The sequence below is a fragment of the Plecotus auritus genome (genome assembly GCF_963455305.1).
Source record: "Plecotus auritus genome assembly, chromosome: 9".
In the NCBI taxonomy this organism is placed as follows: domain Eukaryota; kingdom Metazoa; phylum Chordata; class Mammalia; order Chiroptera; family Vespertilionidae; genus Plecotus; species Plecotus auritus.
In genome coordinates, this window is record NC_137783.1 from 77,123,140 (window position 1) to 77,137,449 (window position 14,310).

Consider the following 14,310-nt stretch of genomic DNA (forward strand, 5'->3'; position numbering starts at 1 on the left):
GACCCACTCCCAGCCACGTCCCGGGCCGTAGGCCTGCGAGGTGGCTGCACCCCCCCCAGCCGCTGCTCCGCTCAAAGCCGCGGCCCAGGCCATGGGCCTGGGAGGCACCCGCATGCCCCCTGGCGTGATCAGCTCCCAGCCCCACCAGCCCTAGCCTTGGCCTGCGAGCCAGCCATGCGCCCCCCGGGGTGATCTGCTCAAAGCCGTGGCACTGGCAGTCGGCCTGGGAGGTGGCCACGCCCCTCCCCGCCCCGCCACGGATCAGCTCCCAGCCGCAGCCGGGGGTGTGAGTCTGGGAGGCAGCCCTGCTCCCCAGAGCGATCCCCTCCCAGCGGCAGCCTGGGGTGTCAGCCTCCAAAGGGCCTGTGCCCCAATGGAATGATCCCCCCCACACACACCTATAGCCTTGGAACTTCCCTTGCCCCCAGTGGAGTGATTGGACATGGGGGAAGGGAGGTATCTGGGCGATGCTGCCCCGCAAACGTCTCCCATTGGGTAGAAACTTCTGACCAGGTTAGGGAGGTAAATGGATTTTGTTTAAAATCTTTAGAAACCGCAAAGGAAATGTCTGAGGTAGGGTTTCACATCGGAAGTAACTTACAACTAATTTCTTAAGGCAAAGGGGGACATTGCAGTTACATTACTGGAGAGTACCCTGTGGTCCAGAGGTTGGCTCTGCAAGGGCAGTGGTGGGTGCTCCCCGCCCTGGTTCCTCAGCACCTCGGGCAGGGCTTGAGCCCACCCAGGAAGGCCTTTTCCCCTACAGTTTTCACCAAGGCGGGGAGGTTTTGTAGATATGAATAAGAAGTGCCCACACACAAGTCCTGAAGATGCCGGGGCCAGCAGAAATGACAAACCGGGAAAAGAGCAAAACCAGAACGATCCCAACATAGATCATCTTTTTCTTCAGATGACAGTGTGTTTCCCTCTTCTTCATCTTCTGGAAGCAAGACAGATTCAAGTACTGACGATTCTACCAATGGAAAAGTTAAGAGAAAGAGAGGACAGAAAAGGAATAAAAGGAGAAAAGAAAGAAAGGACAAAAGATGAAACATCAAGAAAAAGAAACAGAAGGAAGAAATGAAGAAACAACCACATGATATCACCTTTCCAAGGTCTCATGAAATTCCTGTTTAAGGAGTTTATTTTATGACACTTTTAGTTTGGGTTTACATTTTTAGGGGTTTGTCAAGACCACGGCAGGTACACTGTCCAATATGTTAAAGAAAAAACCCTATCTAATAAAGAGGAAATATGCAAGGGAGGGCATTTGGGGGTGACCGGGCTGTCAGGGGAGGGCAGTTGGGGATGTCGGGCCAGCAGGGGAATAGTTAGGCATTGATCAGGCTGGCAGGGGAGAGGTTAGGGCAGGGGTGGGCAAACTTTTTGACTCGAGGGCCACAATGGGTTCTTAAACTGGACCAGAGGGCCGGAACAAAAGCATGGATGGAGTGTTTGTGTGAACTAATATAAATTCAAAGTAAAGGAGCGGAGGGGAGAGCAAGAGAACCGGATAGAACAGCCGGATCTGGCCTGCGGGCCGTAGTTTGCCCAAGGCTGGGTTAGGGGGTGATCAGGGTGGCAGGCCAAAGCAGTTAGGGGCAATCAAGCAGGCAGGCGAGCAGTTGGGAGCCAGCAGTCCCGGATTGTGAAAGGGATGTCCGACTGCCTGTTTAGGGGATCAGGCCTAAACAGGCAGTCGGACATCCCCCGAGGGGTGCCAGATTGGAGAGGGTGCAGGTTGGGCTGAGGGACACTCCCCCTCCCCAGTGCACAAATTTCGTGCACCAGGCCTCTAGTCATTTTATAAGAAGCAGCCTTGTTATTTTACAGGGACACAGCAGGACATGTGGACTGTTGGGTGCGTGCCTGTGTTCTGTGGGGCCAGATGCAACATTTGATTTCACTCTTAAAGAGAATGCTAACTTCCAGAGCTTTGGATGGGGCCTGTGTTTGTTGCTAAACAATTAGGCACACGTTGGCTTGCATCTCCATGCAGGCCCCACATTAATCAGGGCCTGTTGTAATCTAACTGCTGGTTGTTTGGAAGGATAGGCAGAATGCATCTGTGTTCCGATGAGTCCCATGCATGCAAATTGCCCTTAAAACAACAGAAGTTAAGTCAAGGCAGCTCGATCCCTGGGGACACTGATATGCATGAGCATAACCCCTGCATGGATGTGCTTGGGAGAGAAATGTTTTTATCTTGTTAGGGGCACACATTAATGCAAATGTGAGAATGAGAAGTTATCATTATTAAAGGCAATTCTGTTTCTGAGCTACTTACAGAGATGGACAATATTGCATATAGCCTTTATAAAATCATAAATTACATCTGATTTGAACTTCATTTGAAAGCCCAGAGTGTGAGAGAACTCTGAGTTTCCCATTAAATACAAAAGCTTAAGTGAGAATTCAACACCCAGGAGACGGCTGACGGACAACCCACATCTCAGTGAAGCTGGAGTGGGTCCACACTGGCACAGTTCATCTCAACCCCGTGCCTCAGGGCCAGGAGAGAGGTCTTGGACTCAAGAGTCAAGACTGCAGCGCTGCCTTGCTTGCCACTCCAAGGAGATCAGTGCAGCCCAGTCACTGGGCCAGGATGAATTGATGATGGAGGGTGACAGGCAAATCTGGGCCATCAAGTGTCTGGCCTCTCGTTCCATCAGGACTGGAAGGGCTGCCACTGAGGGCATTGGGTCATATGGGGTGGGGGAGAAATATTTATTTCAAATGTGTCAGGAGAGAGAATGAGTCTACTTCACTGCCCAACTCCACCCTGACTCCCTAACACTTATTCATAGTGTGTGTTTCTTTTGGGAAAATAAGAATCTGTTTGTTCCTGGTTTGATTAAATCTAAATCTGCCCTGAGTAAAACTCTACCTATCAAAACTGCAGCATTGGTATATTCCTGATACTATTGCCCGACACCTGCAAATGCACCTCCTTCATAAAGTGAATGTGCATTACTCCATAACCATATGCAAGTTGTACATCTTTGCAATAATTTTTCAATTCTTTCAACATAACCCCACCATATTTTACTTTTAGTTGAATGTAAGATTTAAATGAAACATGTGCATTTAGTTTTCCCAGAATCTGTATTAGCCTTGCTGTGTGACCCACTTATGAACAAGTCCTGTGTGTCTCGGCTGACAGCAAACTCGCCAAGCTTTGTCTGTTTCTGATTGCTGGGCGTGAGGGAGTGCCTTCTCCTCCGCCTCACTTTAGATTGATTTCTGAGTACCCATGTGGACAAGGAGCTTGCTAACCGCTGAAGAACACATAAATGGACATGCTCTTTCTACTTGGATAACAGATATGAAATCAACATTTCAAAACCCTGTTTCCATGGCAGGAAGGCTACGTGAGAAAAGAGCCAGTGTGGCACATATTAAGGTACCCGCGACTGTGTTGCCAAGGACAGCATACAAAAGCAAGTGCTCTCAAAACGCCTCCACTGCTTTTATGAGGAAATGCCACGAGCTGGAAACCCTTGTGAAAATGTGTGCAGCATCCCTCCAGGCTGTAAGCACTGCACTGCGTGTGCTGGTGAATCTGTGCTGGTTGGTTCATGTTCAGTTCTTTTTGTTGTTGTTGTTGTTAATCCTCACCTGAGGATATTTGTCCCATTGATTTTTAGAAAGAGTGAAAGGGAGGGGAGGAGGGGTGAGACAGAGAAAGAGAAACATCAATGTGAGAGAGACACATTGATTGGTTGCCTCCCACATGGGCCCCAACCGGGGCTGGGGATTGAGCCTGCAACCCAGGTATGTGCCCTTGTCAGAATCGAACCCAAGACCTATTGGTGCACAAGCCTACGCTCTAACCACTGAGTAACACCATCCAGGGCCATGTTCAGTTCTTCAATGTCCCTTCACTCTCTGCATCTCAATGTGTAGAAAGTGATGCCTCATTTCAATGACATTTTATGGTTTTCAGTGGTTGGACCCACTTTGAGGAGACCATCTGAATTCAAATCCCACCTCTGTTCTCTATCAGCTTTGTCACTGTGTACAAGTTACTCATCCTCATGTACGTTAGATTCTTATCTATAAAACGGGGTAATATTAGTACATAAGTGATAGGGTTGTTTACTAGTCAAGTGACATGTAAAAATCACTTAGAACAATGCCTGGCATGGATTCTGTTTTATGTACATGCTTGCTGTTAGTATTATTTAATCCTCTTAATAAATCTAATAAATAAATTTGAATAATTACCCTTTTTAATTGAGGAGCCTGAGGTTCAGAGATGTTGAATAAATGTTTCCAAGCTAATTTCTAGAAAGCGTTGGCATCAGGACCAGAGGCTGGGTCTCTGACTCCTCATCCAGGGCTCTTCCCACCACTCTCCTAGCGTATGGCAATCCGAAACCTGTGGAGGGCAGGGCTGTGTGCTCCTTGCATTCTGCGTTGCCTCCGTGGATAGGACTTGCTTCCAGGAATGAAGGTGGCACAGTTATCGGGTAAGAAATCTGGTCATCAGACCCACAAGGAAACAGAAGAGAGGATGTGGGATGAGAAGCTGAGGTCACCAGGACAGATCCCTGGGGACCACTCGCCATTTTTCATCATATTACTCTAGTCCAGCCTTGGGCAAACTACGGCCCGCGGGCCGGATCCGGCTGTTCTATCCGGTTCTCTTGCTCTCCCCTCCGCTCCTTTACTTTGAATTTATATTAGTTCACACAAACACTCCATCCATGCCTTTGTTCCGGCCCTCCGGTCCAGTTTAAGAACCCATTGTGACCCTCGAGTCAAAAAGTTTGCCCACCCCTGCGTCCCTTTCTCCTCTGTCTGGGACCCTTTGGTAACTATGACCTGTGCAAAGGGCTGAGGTCCTTGTTATGGAAAGCACACGTATGCAGCACTGAACACCTGGGCTCTCCTGAACTAAAGGAACAAACCCAAGATTTAACAAAAGATTTAAATGTTACATCTCTGGGGTTTAAGATCACTCAAGTCACAGAGACTGAACAAGGGTTGTTCTCGTTCATGGGCTCAGGGGCCCTCTGGCCTCCCTGCTCTGTGCCTGCCCTACTCTCTCCAGACTTGGAACTGCCTTCTCTTGTCACCCCTGGAATGGTGATGGATCACAGCTTTTATATTTCCAGGCAGTGTCACTGTGGGTTTGTGTGGGCACACAGCCTCCAGCTACCTTCTCTATTGTGTCACTTGCTTGTAGCTAAGCCCCCCTGCCCCCGCCCCCACCCCTTTCTAAGGCCCATGTCCACGCTGCTCTCCTGGAGGCACTCTGGGGAGAATAATCTAGTGTCTGTGCTCCAGGGCCTTCTCTTGTGAGGATGGGTTGCTCCCAGCTGTTCTGCCTTCCCCAGGCCCCCCAGCCCTAAGGGGTGATATATTCTCAGTGTGTTACATCAAAACACAACACAGAGTCAGGGCAATGACTCTAGGTGAATCATCGAAGGAAGAAAAATAGGGTGCTCTTAGGATAAATGTTTTATTTTTGTATTTTATTTTGTTTTATCTTATTTACTTATTTAGGTCCTGTACTAAAGCAATTGTAAAATATGTTGTCTGCTCTATGCTACACTATATTCGGAAAGTGACAGGCTGTGGTGATGTGATAAACAGCAGCAAGACTAAAAGGTGCCCCATCCTGTGGGATCAAATTCATAAAAAAATGATCAGAGTCATTAATTTAAGCATTTATTATTCGCTGTATCTTACGTAGAGTGGGAAAATAACAGCACCTGCATCAGGATCACATGAGTTAGGATTTGGAGAACACACAGAACTGGGCCTGGAGTTTAGACGTCTCAGTCTTGTCATATTAACATTGTCATCTGCTCTGTTCCCACAAGAACAGACAAAATTTTTACCATTTAACCCAGCAAACTTCCTAGTCTGTCTTTCTGTTGGAAAGGTTTACGATGCCGAAACCGGTTTGGCTCAGTGGAGAGAGCATCGGCCTGCGGACTGAAAGGTCCCAGGTTCGATTCCGGTCAAGGGCATGTACCTTGGTTGCGGGCACATCCCCAGTGGGAGGTGTGCAGGAGGCAGCTGATCGATGTTTCTCTCCCATCGATGTTTCTAACTCTCTATCCCTCTCCCTTCCTCTCTGTAAAAAAATCAATAAAATATATTAAAAAAAAAAAAAAGAAAAGGTTTACGATATGCCAAAGTGAAAGGGACAGCCAATTGTATCAGAGTGCAAGTTCCTCTCCAACTGCTGGGCAAGGCCCCAAGTAATGGTCCCCGACAACACTACCAGACATCAGCATGGGGCATTGACAGTGCAGAATGATTGGCTTCTGAGGATACTCAGCCATTTATGCATCTGGATAAATTTCCCATAAACTTCGAGTACTGTTCCCCTGACACCTTGAGAGGCAGGAGGTATAGTTTACATCAGAAGATGGGGGCCAGATGGCTTTGGGGAATCCCTGCTCTTTACCTCTGTTCGATGGGAACAACAGGGAGAGAGTCTTATAGGAAGCATTTCCCCAGGAGGTTTTCTCCTGATACAGGGTGATCACACATTCCATCCCGTTACTGTCTGAGGTCCATCTGAATGAAAATGGGACCTCTTGGGCCTCTAGACTTCTTGCTGTGCAAGTGTAACAGTTGCTTTTATTTAGGGCACATACAGAATATTTAATCTATTCCACCAAGGCATTAATTCCCTTATATCCTACTTCTATTTACATGGTGGTGACTGTGGCCTAGGGGATCTTGTCTTGTGACATCTATTCCTAAATCTAGTTCTAGCTGACCTTTTGGCCTAAAGGCTGAAATATCCAAGTCATTCAAGTTATCTATAACCAATAACTTAATTGGGTAAGCATGATCCAGATTGTACACATTTCTCAAGTCCACATTGTAAGCCCCTGCAATTTTCCAGAGCCCTAAAGCAAATAGAACTCAGTACATGATGGTTATTAAGACAGATCACAGTTTTTAGCATTAATTTCAAGGGGCTCTGTCCTGGTATAGCCATTCAAGTTGTGGTGTTTCCACCCATAGAAGCTGGTGGTCTGCCCTTAACCCATGTGTTATGGGTCCAACCTCGTTCTGCAATCCAAATAGCAGCCACAGTAGTAAGCAAGACAAGGTAAGGTCCTTCCCAGGAGGGTTCCAACTTGTTTCCCTTCAAAGTCTTGATTAGAATGAATGTAGTCTCCTGGTCGATGGCAATGAACTGGAAACTCAAGAGGAGGGTTTTGAGCCAGGAGGCCTTCTAACCTGAGCGACATTAAAGTAGAAGAGATACCAAAGACATAGTTCTTAAGAAATTAGTCCTTAGTCTCCACTGTAGGAAGATCTTGAGGCATTCTAAGGCCTATTGGAATCACCTAAGGCCAATCCTAGGTCAAGAAAAAAAAGTTTAACTCCATTTGTCCTTAGGTGTGGTCAGCAAATGACACTAATTGGATTTCTGCTCCTGTTTCCCTGAGTACGTTTATATAAGCTATTTGCCCTCTGGTTAGGAAGGCAAAATGCAAATCATTTACTCTTAAGTAGTGTCCTTGGTTTAGGGAAGATGGGATTTACTAGATAGCTCCAAATTGCAGTTTAACCACCTCAGTTTCCCTATTCTACTTATCCTGGATTACTGGCTTGTGTCATTTATATAACTTCCTTTCAACATTTCTCTTCACAAACATTACCCTTCCTCACAAAACTTACAACTTTCAGAACCCACTTTTTTCCTTCAAAATGACACCAAAACCATAATTTCTTTCCAATTAGAATTCTGAAAATAACCAAAGTGTCCATCATATAGTGAAAGGGAGAATGAATTGTGGTATATCCATAGAATAATACTCAGCAATAAACAGAAATGAACTGTTGATATCAACAATATGAATGAAGGGTGGTGGGGGCTTGCCTGGGGTGGGAATGGCTGGGGCGGGGGGGTCAATTGGGAAAAAGAAGACATATGTAAAACTTTAGACAATAAATAAATAAAAAATTTAAAAACAGATAATATGAATGAAATAATTATGCTCATTGAAAAAAAATCAAACCAAAAAAGATACATGTTTTGTCCATATAATACCGTTTAAGTAAAATTCTAGAAAAGGCAAAGTAATGTGTAATGACATGAAGCTAGTTTTACATGTTCTTAGACATCCTATGAATGGGTATATTCTCTTACATAACCTTCTAGTCTAGCAATGTTATATATTTTTCCCTTCAGCTGGTGGGCCAGCCTCTGTAACACTAGAAGCAACAAGCCCTGTCACTGCTGCTTTCGGCTTCTCTGCATATCCTTCCAAACTCCAGACACACACACACACACACACACACACACACACACACACACACACACAGGCCAAATGTACACGTGCCCTTCACTATTCCTTAAGCGGAAGTCCCATGTCTTGCCTTTCTGTCTTGGCCTGGGTAAGCTGGCCCATTTTAAACTGGAAATTGTATTCTGGGAGCATGTTGTTAAACCCCACATGCAACAGGAAATGTACAGGAGGTTTTGAAACATTATCTATACCCACAAGGAGGGAGAAGCAGATGCCATTTGAAAGGCCTGATGAGAGAACATGTTTGCTGAAGGTGTACCTGATTGGCATCTGTGGCTTTGCAGCCAGACCATCTGTTTCCCATCATGCAGCCTCAAGTGAGGTGCATAATGAGGTTAGGGTCAGGTCTGTTTTGTTCAGTCTGTGACTTCTGTGTGCAGCCTCCAGCTAGATGAACAGTTGGGGGCCACTGCTAGGAAGAAACGTCTCTGCTGAAATGTGTCAGAAAAAAAAGGAGATAAGGGGCTCCATTTATGTCTCTCTAGGTCTCTGATGGTTTCACAAGTGGGAAGAAGGAACTTTAAAAATAAGATAAATAAAGATGGACTGACAGAAAAATAGGAAGACAGAGACAAATATTTATGACTCTGGGGTAATATTTCAGCATTTATACAATGGAGTTTCTTCTACTTCCAACCTACTCCCAGTTCACACGGAATAGCTTTGTTTAAATTTCACTAAAATACTGCATTTTAGTCTCGTGCCAAGGCCTGGGCAAGATTCCCAGTAGATTTGTTGACAAATTGTATGTTACTCTTGCCTATATACAATATGCTATATAAAATTTGCCTATATCAATTTTTCTGGCAACTTAGAAATGCTCCTGAAGTGTCATCCTATCTAATAAAAGAGTAATATGCAAATTGACCATACCTCCGCTACACCCACAAGCCCTGCCCACCAGCCAATCAGGAGCGAGTATGCATATTAACCCAACCAAGATGGCTGCAGCCATGGAGAGAGCAGGAGGCTTGGGTTTCCCCGGCAATGGAAGAAGCCAAGCTTTCCACCTGCCCTGGTGGGCCCAGGCCTCCACTCAAGGCTACAAAGTTTCAATTATAGAAGATAAATAAATCCCAACAAAAATGGCGGCATCCATGGAGCTGGAGAAAGCAGGAGGCTTGGGTTGCCCCCGGCGATGGAGAAAGCCAAGCTTTCCACCTGCCCTGGCCTGCCTTGGCCTCCTCTCTGCTCAAGGTTACAAAGTTTCAATTATAGAAGATAAATAAATCCCAGATCCCAGGGCCTCCACTTGGGTCACCAGGGGGCGTGGCCGGCCTGCAAACCACCACAGGCCCCTCACCCAGGTTGCCCCACACCCCAAGGGAACCCCCACCCTGATCCGGGACACCCTTCAGGGCAAACCAGCCGGCCCCCACCCATGCACCAGGCCTCTATCCTATCTAATCCTATCTATTAAAAGAATAATGTATACAAATTGACCGTCACTCCAACACACAAGATGGCTGCCCCATGTGGTCAAAGATGACTGCTCCCATGTGGACACAAGATGGCCACCACAAGATGGCCAGCAGGGGAGGGCAGTTGGGAGGGACCAGGTCTGCAAGGGAGGGCAGTTGTGGGCGATCAGGCCAGCAGGGGAGGGCAGTTGGGAGGGACCAGGCCTGCAAGGGAGGGCAGTTGGGGGTGATCAAGCCTGCAGGGGAGGGCAGTTAGGGGTGACCAGGCCGGCAGGGGAGGGCAGTTAGGCATCAACCAGGCTGGCAGGGGAGTGGTTAGGGGGTGATCAGGCTGGCAGGCAGAAGCAGTTAGGGGCAATCAGGAAGGCAGGCAGGGGAGCAGTTGGGAGCCAGCAGTCCTGGATTGTGAGAGGGATGTCCGACTGCCCATTTAGGCCCGATCCTACAGGGGTCCTAGATTGGAGAAGGTGCAGGCTGGGCTGAGGGACACACCCCCCGTGCACGAATTTCATGCACCGGGCCTCTAGTCTGTATATATAAAAGCCTAAGTGACTGTTACAACCAAATGACTGGAAGGACCGGTCGACCAGTCACTATGATGCACACTGATGACCAGGGGACAGATGCTCAATGCAGGAGCTGCCCCTGGTGGTCAGTGCACTCCCACAGCCAACCTCCTGCGGCCCCTCCCCCCAGCTGGCTTACCTCCTGTGGCCCCTCCCCCTGGCCGGCTGGCCCCCCAACAGGCCAGCCAACCTCCCATGGACCTTCCCCCTGCCAGCCAGCCCCCCTGATAGGTCCCAATTGGGGGACTGGCCAGTCAACCTCCCAGGGCCCCTCCCCCTGGCTGGCCAGGCCAAGGGACCCTACCCATGCACGAATTTGTGCACTGGGCCTCTAGTTTGATAATAGCGCAATATTTCTCAGAACTCTTAACATTTTATCTCTTTTAACAAACATAAAACCCCCTACTCATATTATTTGAAGTTTAAAAATAATTAGATACTGTCACTAAAAACAAAGTAAAGCTAAGCCGACTTTAAAGCATGCTTCTCAAACTGCATCCTTGTGCTTTTGGGATGTTGCTCTAAGTGGGTGTCTGATGCTCACTCCCAGCCAGCCCAGCAGCTCCTGACTTGAGATTCAGTGGATTAAGTAAGGCATCCTGTGGCAGGTGTGCTTTCTACAATTTATTATTTAGTACCCCATGCTATGTAAAATCTTTATATTTATTCTTTGCTGTCTTAATAAATATTATTTTGTTAAAACTTATATTCTGGACATGTGCAGCTGTGATCTTTGTTTTAAAGCATGTGCTTACCATTCAGAATAACCATGGCTGGAGGAGGTTTATCCTATTGAAATCAAAATACCCAATGTCCCCTAAGCACTCCCCTCAAGAGTAGATGTAAATACCTTATGGACTATCTGCTGAATTTATGGTGTGGTTATGGAATGGCTCTCCATATGATAGGCTTTGAAACCTGCACTTTCACACATTGAACATTAATATCCAACTGCCTTTTGTCAAAATGCAAACTTTTGCCCTTAGCTGATAAGCATTTTGAGCTATTGTGTGGTTAGCAGTCTTTGTTTAGTATTATTTGTCCTATTATCTGGATATTGCAATGCTTTTTGCCCTTATTATTTCATTAAAATAAGTGTATAATGGGAGAAATGAAAATGCTTACACCAGCATTAAACAGCACAGTACTTATAAACTCAACCTAATTGAGATTATCATTAGATAAGCTGAAGCAGTGACTTTTTAGCCTCAATTAGATGCTTAATGAATTAAGCTGACTACATTAATTATGAAGAAATGGAACAAAATTAAAAATTAGAAATAAGTGAAATGTTGGAAATATGTGTTGAACATTGTTTCTAAAATGCAAGGTATTATTAAGACATTTATAATGTTTTATTTTTGTTGAAATAACTGACACAAATGCACACACAAAGTTCTTCTCTTTGACTTTGGATATGTCACTTTTAAAATACATCTTAAGGACACATTACATAACAAAGATGAGAATTGCTTGTACATCTTACTCTTTAAAAGAGGGTCTAAGAAGCTACAATCTAATTTGTATGCTTGGTATATGGCATCATTTGCATGATGCATTATAAATAAATAGATGATATTCAATATAGTTAGCCAAAAGTGATATTCAATATATTTAGCAATTGACATGCAGTGATATTGGTCCTATTGATTTGAAGAGAAGAAACTTTTTGGAATGAAACTATGGTTTATTTTCCAAATCTCCTCAAAGTCACAATATAATTATTACATTCAGTAAATGCTTAATAAAGGCAGTAGAAGATAGCCTTGTGTTTGGATCTTTACCTGATAAGCATATTTCAAGTCAATTCTATAGTAAAAGGATTTGTTATTTTTAAGCTGGTCTCTGTAAATGTAATCGTGGCTATAAAACTTGAAATGTTTCTCTTACCTTTGCATAAATTGGCTATGTAAGGGGCTGGTAAGGCTACAATGACTTCCTCTTTTTCTGGAATCCTAGATTCTCCTTCTTCTGGCTTTCCCTCCATTACCATGGACTTCTGCATGTTCTCCAAGTCCTGCGTTCTTAGCTCTTCCTATTCATAACATTGAAATGGATACTTGACTACACCAACTCTAATCGTGTTTCCAATTTCCAGAAGGCTTTATAAGAGGAAGATTACACTAAAAGTGATGACTAATTTTATGTGTTAACTTGATTGGACCATGGGATGCCCACATATCTGGCAAACATTATTTTGGATATTTCCATGCGGGAGTTTTTCAATGAGTTTAACATTTTAACTCAATAGGTTGAGTAAAACAGATTGCCCTCCCTAATGTGGTGGGCCTTATCCAATTTGTTCAAGGTCTGAAAAGAACAAAAGGCTGACTCTCCCTCAAATAAGAGGTAATTTCCTCCTGTCTGCCTGCCTTGAGCGAGGTCATCAATTTTTTCCTGCCTTTGTACTGGTACTAAAACTTTGGCTCTTCTTGGATCTCCAGCTTGTTGGCCTTCAGACTAAGACCACACTGTTAGCTCTCCTGAGCCTCCAGCTTGGTGCCTGCAACTGTTGGGACCTCTTGGGCACCAACATTCAACTCCTTATAATAAATCTCTGTATAGTGTATATCCTACTAGTTCTGTTTCTCTAGAGAACTCTGATATACCAGTATTAACAAACTAGAGGCCTGGTGCACAAAATTTTGTGCACTGGGGGTGTGGTGGTCACTCGGCCTGACTTGCGCCCTCTTCCAGTCTGGGACCCCTCGGTGGACATCCCTCTCACAGTCCGGGACCCCTCGCTCCTTACTGCCCGTCTGCAGTGGAAGCGGGAGAGGCTCCCGCCACCGCCTCTGCACTTGCCAGCCGTGAGCCTGGCTTCTGGGAGCACACTGACCACCAGGGGGCAGCTCCTGCATTGAGCGTCCAACCCCTGGTGGTCAGTGCGCATCATAGTGACCAGTCGTTCTGCCGTTAGGTTGATTTGCATATTAGGATTTTATTATATAGGATAGAAACATTGTATGCTCAGAAACTAACCACAAATCTGGAACTTGAAAATGATGACCATCTTTTTATTTACATCAGAAATCTTTTCTAAAGTGTGTGACTTGTTTCCCCTATTACTGCACCCACTGCTCTGGGCATGGCTACAACCTTGTTTTTGACCACACAAAAATAACCCATGAGTCCTCTATGTGTGGAGAAATTCCATGCTTTTACTGTGATGTCAGAGAGCAATGTAATTAATGTAAGAAACCCACAAGGTAGTTGAATTCAGTCACTCTCATTTTTAAATCAAAAAGCCACATTCTTTATCTTGATAAGTAGGTTTTCTGGGCTCTAGGCTGGAGCTACCCTGGGAGTGATCAGGAAATCCACCTTCTTTTGGGATCTCCCTACACTTGCAATCCCTCAGGTGACATTAATGTATTAATTTACCAGAAAACGATGTTGGCACTATGTGAGAGACACATGTAGACAAGTGGAATTTTCTTCTTTTTAAAAATTCTTTATTGTTGAGAGTATTACATATGTCTCCTTTTCCCCCCATTGACCTCTCCCCACCCACTCCCACCTCCTCCCAGCATAGGCCCTCAACCCCCGTACTGTCTGTGTCCATTGGTTATGATGCATACAAGTCCTTTGGTTGGTCTCTTACTTCCCTCCCCCCTCCCTGCCTTCCCTCTGAGGTTTGACAGTCTGTTCGATGCTTCTGTGTCTCTGGATCTATTTTTGTTCATCAGTTTATGTTGTTCATTATATTCCACAAATGAGTGAGATCATGTGATACTTATCTTTCTCAGACTGGCTTATTTCACTTAGCATAATGCTCTCCAGGTCTATCCATGCTGTTGCAAATGGTAAGAGTTCTTTCTTTTTTACAGCTGCCTAGTATTCCACTTAGACAAGTGGAATTTTCAAGGAAGAAGCTTGAACACATCAAATTTTAAGATTATAAGTATCAAGTTCATATTTTTCAAATGTATTGACCCTTATATTTATTCTTTCTAGCCACATAAGTTATACATTTTGTGTGACTTTTGTGAAAGAATATGTTACAGATTCATTTGTGGATATAAAACTGTGTCC